We start from the raw sequence: 14,551 nt of genomic DNA, 5'->3' as shown, positions 1-14,551 counted from the left end.
GATCCAACAGTTTGGGAGCACCTACCACAAGCCCCTATAACCACCGCCCCCATTAACTTCCTACCTACAGAGTGTCCCTGTGTTTTGTTTTTCTTTTTGTTTTTCTCTACTCCTACCCCAAGAAATTGTCTTGTCTAGGTAGCTTTTCAAAGAAAGTAACGCTTTTTTTTTTCCTTTAAATAAACTCCTTGCCTGGTCTCTCTGCTTAATCAAATAGCTGTGCGGTGAGCAGCCGGACTTGTAACAGCATGACTTCGCTTTCTTGCCACATTGAGGATACGCTGTGCGCTGGCCGCATCATGTTCTTCTGGGTCTGGCGCCTTGCCTGACTGCTGCTTAAGGCTCTTTGGCACACGCACACACTCATCCCCTGGGGAGCGTACAGTCCGCGGGAGGCCCACCATCAGACCTTCCAATGAAACAATTTGCTCTTGGGGCAGGTTACAGGGAACTGTGAGAGAGTCTCAGGGTGTCTCTGGCTGGGCTCTTCAAGCTGTCCTGTTCTAGTACTCTCCAAGGTCAGTTTCTTCAGCGATTTATTTCTTCTGAAAGTTTTCTAATAGCTTCCCGCAGATGTCTTTTTCTTGCTGAAGTAGTAGTCCTGAGTGTACGGCGAAATAAGCCAGCAGGTGTGTGGGGAAAGCCTTGCATATGGCTGAACCTTCTGGCGTGGGCCGCTGCTCCAGTGTGAAGTCTAGGGGGCGGGAGCCATGGCTGGGTGATGAGTAGGGACCCAGACTCCCAGAACGAGGCTCCTGGTGGCTCCCTCCTGCCGCCCTGGTCTAACTGGATAAGTATGCATTGCTCACTCCAAGCGCTGCAAGATGACCCTGTAGCCTGGGTGGGGAGCAAGCCTGGGATGACCCTTGCTGGATGCCACGCAGGGCCTGCTGGGCAGACCACAAGTAAGTGATGAGGAGATGGAAGAGAGAGAAAAGCCGAAGGATGTATGCACAGTGAAGAGAGGCAGAACTGGAGAGCTGAGGGCGGTGAGGAGCAGCCTAATGTGAGTAGTTGGTGAGGTCGCCAATCCAGAGTCATGTCTGTGTCTGTGGCCCTGTAGCACCAGGGCTCTGTCACCACCAAAGTCCAGGTGGTTGTCCCTGGTCTGGGCTGCCACCTTAGGCCATGTTGGTGTTTGAGGACTGTGCAGAACTGGTACTACACCTTGCCTAGGAATTGTGGGAAAGCTGGCCCAGGAAGGCATAAGAGCAGGAGAGCTGGTGCACCCCTCACCAACTGCAGCACCTCACCTTACCCAGGAAGCACATATAGCTGGCCTCATTGCAGAAATCGTGGGCGAGCCAGCCCCAAGGTTGTGAGCATGAGAGAGCTGGCTCTGCCAGCTCATATGCCATGTTGTGGAGTGGTTGGTCGAAGGAGAGATGCCCCTCCCCCACCTGCAGCATGTGAGAGAGCTGGCCTTGGGGTCATGGGGGCAGGAGAGCTAGCCCTGCCCCTTGACCACTGTGGCATTTGGTGAGCTAGCCAGGGCAGCACTGGAGAGCTCTCCCTAGTTGTGTGGATGCAGGAGAGATGACAGGCTGACCAGCTCAGATACCACCCAGGCTCAGATCCAGGCCTCTGAGTTGGCCCACCCCCAACATCTACCCCATATGTGAACTTCTGGAACACATGGAGGGGCCGGTCCTACAGATCCAAAGCTGCGAGATCTCCATGACACAGGCCAACAACAGGATATCTGAGAGGAGTCCCAGTGAGGATCCAGTACTGATGGTGTGGCAGATGTCAGAGGCTTCAAACCAGACCAGTGACTCACTGCAATGAGCATTTGCGAGTAAAGCTGTTTGGGCAAAAGGGGTCACTGTGGGACACACTGGGACACACTGGGACACACTGGGACGCACTGGGACACACTGGGACACACTGCAGCTTCCACATCGGGATTTCTTTTTCCTTTGAGAGGAAGGCTGCAAGGGTAGAGGGTGGGTATGATGGAATGGGGAGATGAGTGGGACTGGGGTGCATGATGTGAAATTTACAAAAAATCAATAAATATTTAAATTAAAAACCAATTCAAATCAGTGAATGCAGCCAGCACCCTCTCTGCAGCTTCACAGAACTTCCACTAGGTGACAGCACAGGACCGCGAGTGTCCTGGGACAGTCAGCCCATGTTAACCGACCTCCAGACCTTGTGGGATAAGGCGGATTGTTTATGGCCGAGGGGAGAAGGCTCAGGAGGAGGAAGGATGTGAGGCTAAAGAGAGTTTGTCTTAGGTATTTTTCTACAGCTGTGACAAAGCTCCAAGATCAGGACAACTTATAAAAGAAAGCATTTAATGGGGACTTGCTTACACTTTCAGATGGTGGGTCCATGGCTGTCACGGTGGCAGGGAGCATGGCAGCAGGCATGAGTGGTGCTTGAGCATTACCTGAGAGCTTCCATGTTGAGGGAATGGGGGGGGGGGAGAGAGAGAGAGAGAGAGAGAGAGAGAGAGGGAGAGGGGGGAGAGAGAGAGAGAGAGAGAGAGAGAGGGAGAGAGAGAGAGAGACAGAGGGAGAGGGGGGAGGGAGAGAGAGAGAGAGAGAGGGAGAGAGAGAGAGAGACAGAGGGAGGGGGGGAGAGAGAGAGAGAGAGACAGAGGGAGAGAGAGAGAGACAGAGGGAGAGGGGGGGAGGGAGAGAGAGAGAGAGAGAGAGAGAGAGAGAGGGAGAGAGAGAGGGAGAGAGAGAGAGGGGCGCTTGGGAGGGAGAGCCAGAGAGCCAGAGAACACTACAGGGCTTTTGAAACCCCCAAGCCTGTCCCTAGTCACACACCTCCCTCAACAAGGCCACACCTCCCAATCCTTCCTATACAGCTCCACCAACTGGGGACCAAGAATTGAGTTTAAAACATTCAAATATATGACCCTCTGGGGTTCATTCCCATTCAAACTACCACAGGGTTGCTCTGAGGGCAGGAGGATAGGTTGTGCCCAACCACCCGCTCCCTCCGCCATCTAGTCACCCACCCACCCATGTATAAATTCACCTCTGTCCTAGATACCCATCCCTCTCACCCACACATCCATGTGCCCACTTACCCACCCGCCCACCCAGTCATCCTCTCATCCCGCAAGTGTTTCTGAGCTGGCACATGCTCGCACGCACGCACACATGCGCACACACACACACACACACACACACACACACACACACGCATATCTGCATATACACAAAGCACATGCTAATATATCATACCAGACACAAGGGCATAACTCATCTCCTTCCCTCACAGCCTTCCTTTCTTCTGAGTCTTGCTGTACTGTACAGGCTGTCCTTGAACCTGTGATTTTTCCTTCTTCAGCCTACTGAGAGCTGGCACTACTGGTGTGTGCCACCATGCCCAGCTCTGTCTGATGCTCCCTTTTATTGAATGTATAGCTCTCTTTGATTCCTTTGTGGTTTTGAGACCCAGCCTCACCCTGTTGGCCACGCTCTTGCCTCAGTTTCTGAGAGCTGGGATTGCAGGTGTGCCCGGGAGTCAAGGCTGCTTCCTTCTCTGACCAAGTGCTAATGACTGTTGGCCCCGTCTGTGCTGTTCATTCCTCGCCTCCCAGGCTTAATATTATTTTCTCTGCTGCTGCACTGTTTAATATAAACCAGATAATCGTCTGGAGGCATTTTTGCCCCTTGTGATCTCAATAAAGTTTCCCAAATGCTTCTTCCTGCCCATCCCTGCTCCTGTTCCTGAGGGAGAGCCAAGACGACTGATTTCTGCTAACTCCTAGCTTTTCTGGCTCTGGGGCATGGTTTCCTTAGAGGGACGCTGGGCCCTCCAGGATATGGCAAGCTTTAGTTTTTTAAATTTAAAAAAAAATGGTGTTGACAGGATAAATAAATTAATATTTTAATAGTAATAACCACCAGCAAACAGTCTGGGCCTGTGTGAGCTTGGCTGGCTCTCAGAAGGTTCTGAAGAGGAATGTAGAGACACCATCAGATTTCAGACCTGGCCTCTCATGTCTCACCCGCCTAACTTCCTCCTTCCTCCTCCCTAAGGGCTCCTCACTCAGCCATCCATGGCTTCCTCCTGCGATGCAAGTGAAGGACTGGACATTTTGGAGTGGTTGGTAATCCAGCTGCCAGCAGCTCACTGTGAGTACTCACACAGGGTCACTCAGCACACGGAAGTGAAGTGCAAATGTCTGAGGTGAGAAAAGGGGCCAGGAGAGCATGAGTTGGGCCTCACTGAGTTTGTGGTGTCTAGTTAGACATGGTCAGGTAGAGGCCTGGCTTTGGACCAGCACAGGTTACAGGCTTAGGGCCTCATCAGCGTGAGGAGGAGGTCTCCGTCTGTCCGGGATCCAGGGGCCTCTGGCCTCCAGTGACCTGGGCCAGCAGCTTGCTCTTTAGTGACAAGTTCCTAAGTGGGATGACCAGGAGGGGAGAAGATAAAAGAGAACGCAGGGAAGCAGGGCTCGGGAGGAAAGTCTCCCACAAAACTATGTCTCATGCCCAGCAAGTTTATTAAGAGTTATAGCAGTCAGGCAGTGGTGGTGGTGGCGCACGCGTTAATCCCAACACTCGGGAGGCAGAGGCAGGTGGATCGCTGTGAGTTCGAGTCACTCTTCTTTCTCTTTGATGTCTTCTGAGGCAGGCCAGTGGAAGACAGCGCATTTGAATAACAATGCTCTTATCTCTCTCTCCCTCCCAAGGATTCAGTGTAGAACCTTCTGAAGGACCTGCCCTTAGGCCCTGAACCTCTTCGGGATCCCTTTAAAAGGCACGGGGCACTGGTGTGATGGTGTAGTCCCTTCATCTGCCATGTAAAATCTGGGTACTTTGGGAATTTGTTGTCTGGCCTGGCAGTGAGTGGGCTTTCATGACAGAGGAGGACGGGCAGCTCGGAGAAGGCGAGAGGCTTGCCTGAGACCACACAGTGAGCAGGCCACACTTGAGGCTTGAGCCGGGTCTGTCTGATCCACTCTGTGGGCACCGAACCTATTTGAAAAGGGAGGTGACAGAGTAGGGCAATGGGCTGGTGCTAGGCCACGTGGTTTTTTGGGATGAGCAGGTCACAGAGTCTACCCCTTCTTAGAGACACTGGCTCACATCTGACCATGGCAGAGGTGTTCCTGGTCAGGGGCACTCAAGTAACTTTGTAAAGGAGTAGGTGGGCGCAGGGCAGGGCAGGGATGAGTGGGGAAGGGGTAGGAGAAGGGATGAGAGTCTGAGGGCCACAGGAAGTGGCAGGGGATCAAGAATTTCTGTCACCATCCCTGCCTCCTGTCCCCTTTTGGCATAGAGTTTATCTGGCTTTAAACTCACAATCCCTCCGTCCCAGTCTCTAAGTGCCGGGATTTTAGGCACACACACTGCCTGAGATTGTAGGCATTCATTATATTTTGTACCTGTCTTCTGGGATGAAGGATAAAGGTTCTGTTTTGGAGGCATGGGCTGGAGCAACAAGTCTCAACAAGGCTGATACTTGAAAACTCTAGCTCTGGACACTTGAGTTTGAGCAGAGGCTGGGAGCCACACCCAGCAGGCTGGGGCCCTGAGTCCCAGGCCAACTCTGCCCTGTGGGAATCAAGAGTGACTCACCACCAACGGGTGATGGGCCCTTCTGCTTCACCTACTAGTGAAAATAGCTTCGTCCCTGTAAGCAAACAGCTCACAATTTATTCAGTGGGAAGAGAGAGGTGTATGTGAGGAAAGGGAGGTGCCTTCGTGGAAGGGGAGTGTTAAGGCGTTAAGGCTGGCTGAGTTATGCAGAGGGCCGGATCAGGACACTTCTTGTCTGAGCCTGCATCCTATAGCTGTAAACTCTCCCTCTCAGCTGCCACAGGGGCAGCGCATGCCCTCAGTTCTGACTCTAAGGTCCACAGAATGGTCACGTTATGCATAGAATGGTTTTTGTTTTTGTTTTGCTTCCTTCCAGGCTCTTAGTCTTCCTTCAGGTCTCAGCTTAATCATCACTTTTCCCGGAAAGCCCCACGTTTTCCTCATAAGGGACAGGTGAAACAGACAATGTTTTCTAAAAGTGACAAGAGCAACGATTTGTACCCGACACCTTCTTTCTGCGAGGTGACTGACACGTTTCTCCTCTGGAGCTATGTTCTGCCCTTTTGAATGTGAGTAAAGCTTTTCTTACAGCTTCTTTTTTTTTTTGCTTTGTTTTTGTTTTTTAAGAGTTATCTATTTATTATTATGTACACACTGCTCTGCTTGCATGTACTCCCGTAAGCCAGAGGAGGGCGCCATATCACATTACAGATGGTTATGAGCCACCATGTGGTTGCTAGGAATTGAACTCAGGACCTTTGGGATAGCAGGCGGCGCTCTTAACTACTGAGCCATCTCTCCAGCCCTTCTCGCAGCTTCTATTCCAAGTACCCCAGAAGAGATGCTCCGGAAAGAGAAGGCTCAGTGCCCCCCAGCTGTTGTTCTGACGTCACCCCCCACCGCTGATCTGACATCACAGCTGAAGCCCAGGCTCTTGGAACTAACCCCATTGTGCCCTCTACAGTCTACCTGAATTCCTGACCAAGAGAGTCCAAAACAAAGCCAAAGGGCTGCTCGCTGCCATCAAGGGTTGGGACGGCTTGTTACGCAGCAGTCACTGACCAGCGCAGTCGGGAGCTGCCCCATGGGTCTTCCCTAGCTCTGCCCCTGCCACAAAACTGAGACCCCGTGTTATGGTGGCCTTATTTCCTCTCTTCTTCTGGGTTAAAGCTTATGCTCATCTTCTTATTCTTGTTTGTTTCCCTTAAAAGCCCACTGTGAGTGTTAGTGTCATTATTTTCTTTCTTTGTATTTTTGGAAACAGATCTTCCCCATGTTGCTCAGGCTGGTGTCTAATTCCTGAGTTCAAGCAATCCTCCTGCCTCAGGCTTTGGAGCACTTCAGTCCACATGTACCTACCACTGTGCCTGTGTTAACACTGGAATATTTTATAATACATACTTTTAGAATGGTTGTTTGCATAAAATATGACTCTTTTCTTTTTAAAAAATGCAGAACAAGGCTGGGAGGTCACCTAGTTTGTAGAGTGCTTTCCTAGCATGCGCAAAGCCTGGACACTGCCTGACATTGGGCATCGTGGTGTACACCACACCTGTAGTCCTAGAACTAGGGCGGTAGAGGCAGGAGAAACAGAAGTTCAAGATTATCCATGGCTTTGTGGCAAGTTCTAGGATTTCCTGGACAACACGAGACACCCCTGCCCCCCATCTCAAAACAAAAACAATAGCAGCAATAAAACAAAACAAAACACTCAAACTCAACCAAACAACAATATAAAAACAAAAAATAATTAGGAGGCAAAATGAGAGAGCTTTAGCTGTAAACCCAATTCCTGCTTTTCAGTGTTAGGATGACCAGGGCATCCACCCTCTTTTTGTTTGTTTGAGGTAATGTCTTACTGTGTACCTCAGCCTAGTCTGGAATTTATTATGCACAGTGGCCTCGAACTTGTGTTCATTCTGCCTCTGCTTCCCATGTTCTGAAGTTACAGGCCTGTACCACCACATCTGCTTGGGGTATCCTTAGGGACACTAAAAAAAAATAAAAGCTTCCTCACACACCTGTATACATGGTTGGCATCATTCTAAACCCTGAAATGTGACATGCTGGATGTGGAATTCACAACTTATCTTTCCCATTCATCAGTGTGCTTCTGAGACTGGTCCTTGCAGATCCACGGAGAGCTAAGCTCGCGAGGCTCTTGTGTGGCAGCTCCTCCTGTTAGCTATTTCCTTTTGCTTTCTAGCCACATCTGCACCGGTGGGTGCATACACTGTGCCTGTGGTCTGCTGTTCTTCACAGCCTCTCTGGGAGCATGTGACTTTAGACAGACAGCCTTTTACTACATGGAGTATTTCCCAGGACTAGCTGTTCTTAACTTGCCTGCAGATAGAAACTTCTGGATTCTAGAATCGTCTGTGTCTGTCCCCAAGAGTGCTCAGTAGTTTCAGAAGGCCCCTAGTGACTTGGACATGCTTTTGTGGTTGAGTCTATTGCCCTGGGATGTAGGATGGGTATGCTGGTGGCGGGACCAGAGAGGTACAAACAACCTTGATTTTACCTGTTCTGACCTGACCGAACACTCTCTGGCAGTGTGCAAGTGAGTAACTTCTCTGTGAATGAGACTGGTGAGCTAGAACCTTCCTCCAAAGCACAAACCATCTCCAGTGCCTTGTCACTGAGCCACAGCCCACAAAATGCAGGGTGAAACGCCTTGTACCACTATGTGGCAGCACCTCACAGCTGAGAAAATGCCGAGTTGCCAACAGGACGGCCTAGTTACCACTTCAGGCTACAGGCTACCTAGCCCTGTGTCCTAGCAGGTCATAGTTGCCGGGTGGGCTCCCTACAGCTGAAGAAAAGCTGCAGTCTCTCCAGGTTTGCCTTGAGGGGTGCTCCCCTTTAATGTGGATTGTTAGCTCCTGGCAACCAGCTGGGCGTAGGTAGGGGCCTCTGGAGTTCAGGTGCCTTTCAGCACAGTAGTCTCCTTTGCTGCATGTACAGCGGCTTGGAATATGAACTTCACAGAATCACAAAGACAGCCAATGGTATGGAAATAGAGTTATCGATTCAAAGACTGCAAAGCCAGAGACCCTGTCTCAAAAAGCACCCTGCCCCCCCAAAGATTGCTTAGGCATTGGTATTGTAGCTTAGTTGGTAGAGCGCTTGCCTGGCATGTACGAGGCCTTGCTTTTGATCAACAGGTGTGATAGCCCATGCCTGTAATATCAGTTCTCCAGGAGAGAAGGCAGAAGCACAGAAAGGCACGGTGAGTTCAAGGTCAGCCTGGCCTATGTGAGACCCTTTCAAACAAGTCAACATGAGAGAGTCAAGTGTGATGAAGCAAGGATACATTTCCCTCCTCTTTACTAACAGGCAGTAGAGTAATAAGATCTGAAGGTATGGGCTGGGGGGTTGTGATTGTAGTTTCAAGGCACTGATGGGTTTAAATGATATTGCAGGTCTCTGTAGCGGGGACATGCGTGTCTGTGGTTACTGTTGGTGACAAATGACATGTTCTGCGGAAGCTACTGCAGCTTGTTGTCACTCCTTATGTCAGAAGGAAATACATCATGTCATTAACATTAGGAAATGTGTGTGTGTGTGTGTGTGTGTGTGTGTGTGTGTGTGGTGTATGCTGGGCTATGACTCAGTGTTAGAGTGTTTGCCTAACATGCGTGATGAGGTTCTGTGTCCCCTCCTCAGTGCCACCACAGGGATAGATAGAAAGCTAGAGAGAGGAAGTGTGGTAAAAGCTCTCATGCACGTTCATCAGGTCACAGGCTTCTGGCCCCCGGAGGTTTACACAGGAATGACTCTCTTGTGTGTGAGTGCTTGGCCCATGGGGAGTGGCACTCTTAGGAGGTGTGGCCTTGAACTGCTAACACGGAGTGGAGCCAAGGGAAGGGAAGGAAGTGTGCTGCAGTCAGCACAGCCGAAAGGAGTTGGAGATCTGAAGAGGGTTTTGACACCAGACGTGGGGATGCACAGTTCCGAGTTTGCACAGCTGGTTTTCAGTCTTGCTTTAGCCCAGTGTTTCCTCACTTTACTCCTTTCCCTGTCTTTGGAATGGTCATGTATATCCTGTGTCCCTGAATATGGGAAGTATGTGATCTGCTTTTTGATTTAGATTTTACAAGAGATTACGGTTAACAGATTGCATGAATCTCAGAAGAGACTTTGAACTTTTAAACAGGGTTGAGACTGTTATAGACTATGGGGACTTTGGAAGTTGGACTGAAGGCATTTCTGCACTAAGTTATGGCTACAAAGCCTTTAGGGGGCCGGAGGGTGGGATGTGGATTGAGTAGGAATGACTCTTGCAGACTCATGTGTTTTAACGTGTGGACCGTGGGGAGCGGCACTCTCAGGAGGTGTGGCCTTGCTGGAGGAAGTGTGTTTCCATTCTCTTCCAGCTACCCACCAATCAGGATGTAGAAGCTCCCAGCTACCTCTCCAGTGCCCTGTCTGCCTGCTTCCTGCTCAGACCGTGATGATAACGGTCTGAGCCTCTGACCCTGTAAGCCAGCCAGAGCTCAGCGTTTCCCTTCATAAGAGTTGTCGGGTCACGGTGTCTCCTCACAGCAGTAGGAGCCCCCACTAAGACAGAGAGAGCCCTTGGCGGAGCTGCCAAGCTTTCTGTCATAGATTCTGGTAAACTGCCTTCATTCTCGTGAACCTTAGCTTCCTCACCTGGGAGGCAGGTGTGCGATGAGTGAGACTGTCCAGATGCCGGGGAGAGGACACACTAAAGACACACATCTGTTGAGAACTTGCTGTATGCTCGGTGCCGCATCAGGTGTCAGAAACACTTCGCACGGCGTGGGTGGGGGTGGGGGCGTGGGGAGGCACGGGTGGGGAGTGTAGGGAAAGCACGGGTGGGGAGTGTAGGGGAAGCACAGATGGGGGGCGTGGGGAGGCACGGGTGGGGGCTTGGGGAGGCACGGGTAGGGGCGTGGGGAGGCACAGGTGGGGGCTTGGGGAGGCACGGGTGGGGGAGTGGGAGGCACGGGTGGGGGCGTGGGGGAGGTGTCCCGTCCAGCAGGACCAGTAATTACGGGGTTGCGAGGGGAGCCATACCTGAAAAGATGGGACGAGAAAGAAGGAGACGAGACCAAGTAGAACTCCTATCAAGGTCTGTTTATTGAATCAAAAGCAAAAGCTTATATGGGGTGGAAGCAGGAGCCAAGCAGTAGGGGAGGGGTCTGAGAATGCCTCCAGGTGATCTCAGCAGGGGAACATCCTGTGGTTCATCTTGAAACAATTCCTATCTTATTTTAGCTAACTATCTCTTGGAAAGTCCCAAGCCAACCCGGCTAAACAACATCTGCAGAGGTCGAAAGGAGGAGGTTATGCAGAGGCTGAAATGAGGAAGTTATGCAGAGGCTGAAATAAGGAAGTTTAGCTTTGGAATGGGGCATCAGAATTTTGCCTCAGCCAGTAGATTCTTTTAGCCTTGAATGACCCTGGGCTGGCTCCGGACAGGGAGGCACGGGTGGGGGCGTGGGGAGGCACGGGTGGGGGCGTGGGGAGGCACGGGTAGGGACGTGGGGAGGCATGGGTGGGAGCGTGGGAGGCACGGGTGGGGAGTGTAGGGAAAGCACGGGTGGAGGCGTGGGGAGGCACGGGTGGGTGGTGGGTGGGTGGGAAGCAGACTCTTTACAATCTAGGGAAGAAGATATAGAACAAAGAGGCAGCATGTAGGTTTGCAGATAATTGAAGGGCCTTGTGGGGTAAACCGGGCGGCATAAGATAGAGCAAATGGGGTCAGTAAGATATGCCAGTAGACAAAAAAAAGGCTCTCGCCACAAGGGAAAAGAGAAGACAAACGGCTGGTGTAGGCCGCGCAAGATGGGAGAAGCAGTAGAAATGAAGAACTTATACAATATGCAGTGCACAAGGTGTCCTCAGAGCACTTGCGCATGACATGGGTGGGTTTTTGTTTTTTGTTGTTTTTGTTTTTCTGGCTGTGAGCTTGGTGTCCAGACCTCTGAGAGGCTGCATCTCCTTGCTAGCATGGCTGGTGCCGGCTGAGGGCTGGGCCTGGAAACCCCACCCAAGTGAGAGCAGCATCGAGGGAGGCCGGTCTGATTACAGAGAGAAAAAGGCTTCGCTCTGCTCTGCCTTGCAATCCATAGGTCTTGCAGATCAGTGGAAGGTGTTTGGAGGCTGGCGGCTCTGGCTTCTTAATTAAACCTGTAACCGGGGGAGGTAAAGGCCTTTCTTTCCCTGAGCTTGTTTTGTCTGTCAGAGACTGCGCCAATCACTGTGTCCTTAGTGATTCCAGGACCCTGATGAGGTGGCCTTAGGTCTGGGGCTAGGCAGACTTCTCCAGGATAAACTGCTGCATGGGCACTTACTCTAGAGAGCCCTGTGCTGCCTGTGGCATCACTCACAGCAGGTGTGACTCCTCCTATTTTTTTTTAAAGATTTATTTTATTTTTAATGTGTGTGTGTGTGTGTGTGTGTGTGTGTGTGTGTGTGTGTGTGGTGTGCACATGAATACAGGTCCACTAGAGCTGGGCTTACAGATGGTTATGGTGCTGGGAACTGAACTCAGGTCCTCTGCAAGAGCAGTGATAAAAATGTGCTCTTAATCTTTGAGCCTCACATACCACTTCTTGGGGAGGCTGAGGGCCCTTTCCTTCCCAGCAGCGCTTTGGTCACGTTTCCAACAAGCCCAGGTCGGTGGCTCTGCTACTCAATGTGCAGCCCATGGGCCCTCAGCAGCAGCAGCCCTGACAGTGACCTGAGGTGGGGAACCTCAGGTGTCCACCCCCCACGCCCGCCCCCATAGACCACATTTTAACAAGATCTCTGGGAAATTCGATCTCTGGGAATCCCTCAGGCAGAATGGACACATGATTCTGAGGAGACAAAGCAGGTGGTCGCCAGTGTATGAACCTCAGCTAAATTCTGCAAAAAGCAGTCCATTTAGGAGGCAGTAGAAATGAGGCCGTCCATAGGGTATGTGCTGACGGGAAGGCGGGGTTGAGTTTCAGGGTGGCATTTTATTTAGAATGAACCCCATCTTTTAGAGTTATACTCGCTAATACAGGTGAGATGATGCCACATCTGGCTTTTGTTTCAAAATACTGATTGGGATAGAGCCTGGGGTACAGGGCAGCTCCGGCCGTAGGTCAAGGATTTGGATGCTACAGATTATGAAGATGTCTGATACTGACTGTGTGTGTGTGTGTGTGTGTGTGTATATACCTATGGCCTATGTGCACGTATGTATACATAGTATGTATGTGTGTGTTCATAGCATATATGTATTCCTATGGCTTATGTGCATGCATGTATCCATAGTGTGTGTGTGTCCATAGCATATATGTGTATGTGTATGTACACATGCATGGTTATATGTGTGTATATCCATATATGTGCCCATGAAATATGTGTGTGTGCATGTGTGTATATGTGTGTATATGTGTGTGCTCCTGACATATTTGTGTGTATCTGTATGTGTGTTCTCATGGTATGTGTATGAGTGCCCATGGCATAAGTGTGTTTATCTGTGCCCATGCTGTGTGTATGTTTGTTTTGTGTGTACCTGTGCATATGTGTGGAGGCCAAAGATTGGCGTTTTGTGTCTTTACCGCTCTGTCTTATTTTTGAGATAGACTCTCTTTCTGAAACATAGTGACCAGTTGGCTAGGTGGGTGGGCCAGAAATCTTCCGGCTGTGTTCTCAGGGGATTCTCCTGTCCCTGCCTCCCTAGCGGGGACTACAGGTGCATGCCATCATTGCTAGCTTTTTACATAGATGTGAGGGTCTGAACTCAGGGCCTCACATATGTGTAGCAGCTTCTCACCCACGCGGACATTTCCCCAGCCCTTGATTTTAAAAACTTGATATGTGCTTTAGATTATCCATCATACATGTAAAGACTATGGGCTATCACATTCATGTGGAGAGTGCACAAGACATGAAGTGAATGAGTGAACAGTTTCAAGCAGACACCTACACAGTGTTACCTCTGTCACCTGGTCACTGCCAGCCCCTGACCTCTGTGGGAGTCCCCTTTCCCCAGTAGGCCACTCTGGGCAGTTCTGTGCTCCAGCTGCTGTGGTGTGCCCTGGAACACCTTATAAAGTGACGCTGATGCTGATCTTCCTGCAGGTGATGACAGAGACCTGGGTGTGGGCACAGGTGGCTCCAAAGTGCAGTTTTAACAGGGGACCAATGAGCATTTCTCTGTATTTAGATTATGTCTCTGTACTTGAATTTCTCAATGAACTCACTGCTCAAGGGGTTATTTTGTTACTGTGAGTTGCTGTTTGGACCAGGTGTTTGTGGGCTGTAATGAGAGAACTGAAATACTGGCCTACACAGATTTTAAAGTATGGAAGAAGCCATTCAGGAGCAAAGTGGTAGCACAGATCAGATTTGCTGACAAGGTGATGTTAGGCTTAGGGACGAGAATCCCAAGGGCTACTTCCTGTCTGGGCTTCCTTTTATGGGGTGCAGGTGAAGGAGGGGCTGAGAGTGCATAATTTGGGTGGGTCTCTAATTTGATTAACAGGTTTAGGTTACATAATTTTTTTTTCCTACTGAGCATGTTTCTTCCCAAGAAGCATCTGATCTTAATCATGTGTATGCCAAATTATACTTAGGCATAAGATGGTAAGCAGGGGTTTCCCTGAAAAGTTCATTCAGAGGATACAGTTTGCCATTACTGTGTGTACAGTGAAAACTGGTCCAGACCGGATTGATGCTCTACCTTCCGTGCCTGTGGAATGTGTTTGAATACTTATTCCTCTGTTTGGAGTGGGGTGCGTGCAGCTTGATGCTGGGGGGACCTAGGACTCTAGATGCTCTGTTAACAGGCGTATGTGTATACCCTGTATCCAGGTGAACATCCTAGGCTGCCAAGTGCATCGTTAGCAGAGCGGGGTGTGAAGAGCACAAACCAAGGGGAGTCCCAGGACGCTAAGCTATTCCCGATGCCCCTCTGCCTCCACTTCATTTTCTCTCATGGAAGGACTGAGCTGCTGCACGCTTCTGTAATCACGTTAACAACTGGAAGGAGACACTGAAACCCACTTACGGAACAGATAAGGATAGGAGTTGCTCGT

This window comes from Acomys minous (assembly GCF_964271855.1).
Source record: "Acomys minous genome assembly, chromosome: 2".
NCBI classification, from domain to species: Eukaryota; Metazoa; Chordata; class Mammalia; order Rodentia; family Muridae; genus Acomys; species Acomys minous.
Note: the sequence above shows the minus strand (reverse complement) of the source record.